Below are 821 nucleotides of genomic sequence, written 5' to 3'. Positions count from 1 at the left end.
TGCAGATATGGGATCACTGAAAATATACCTGTTGAAGAAATGACGACATACATAAACAAGGGAAAAAGATCTCAGCCTCGCCTTTTCACAGCTAACCCTTCCACTCTCAAGTACGAGAGAGTAAACCATGCGTGGTACTCGCAGCGGCCCGTGACCCTTCAGTCTAAATTGAGGATTTGTGGCACCGCTGAGTTGTGCGTGTGTGGAGCGTTTATTTATCTTTTGTCAATACTGGCTCTGTGTGTGCCTGTGCTGACCCTGTGGTGCCCTGACCCTAAGCACGGTGCCCGTATGTACTTTGCGCTTGTTCTTCTTTATATTTATTTTTCTAGCGAATGTTTCTTTGTATAAGGTATGTTTTTGATAAAATTGTGTTGTATCGTAATATCTTTTTATGCAAATATATTTAGATAGCGAGAGGAAATTCAATCAAATTGAGAAGAGAAGTGAGCGTGCGTGGTATTCTCGCGATGGCTGTAGTTGGCAACTGTGCGCCTGGAACATGCGGGGATGGTGGCACGCGACTTTTAATGTGCGGCGAAAGAGCGTGTCTTCCTGCGTATTTCCACGCGATTGAATCCTTTCCTTCGAGTAATACGTGCTTCCAATAATTCTCCGACGCCCTGCCACCAAAGGACCTTCGCAAACCGCAGAGAAAACGGAGAACTCGAGGGCGATTCAGAAAATGGAAGCATCCATCTGGCGCGGGAGGAGGCACATGTACCGAGCACGCCAGTCACACGCTCGGGCCTCGCAGTGGTAGTAAGTCCCCAGCACAGGACGCTCGGAGCACCGCCACCTCGCGCTCACTCCTTTCTACT

The 821-nt window shown here is 48.5% G+C and overlaps 1 protein-coding gene across 1 annotated transcript in view; it reads left to right on the top strand.

Moving 5' to 3' along the window:
• The first annotated feature begins 736 nt into the window (after positions 1 to 736).
• Positions 737 to 821, top strand: part of LOC125037772 (RNA binding protein fox-1 homolog 3-like) — a 610,880-nt gene continuing 610,795 nt past the window's right edge. The window contains exon 1 of the mRNA XM_047630978.1: positions 737 to 821. This exon is cut by the window's right edge and continues 436 nt beyond it. The gene's annotated coding sequence lies outside the window, so the exon portion shown is untranslated.

The sequence above is a fragment of the Penaeus chinensis genome, chromosome 24, assembly GCF_019202785.1.
Source record: "Penaeus chinensis breed Huanghai No. 1 chromosome 24, ASM1920278v2, whole genome shotgun sequence".
NCBI classification, from domain to species: Eukaryota; Metazoa; Arthropoda; class Malacostraca; order Decapoda; family Penaeidae; genus Penaeus; species Penaeus chinensis.
This window is presented reverse-complemented; position numbering and strand designations above follow the sequence as displayed.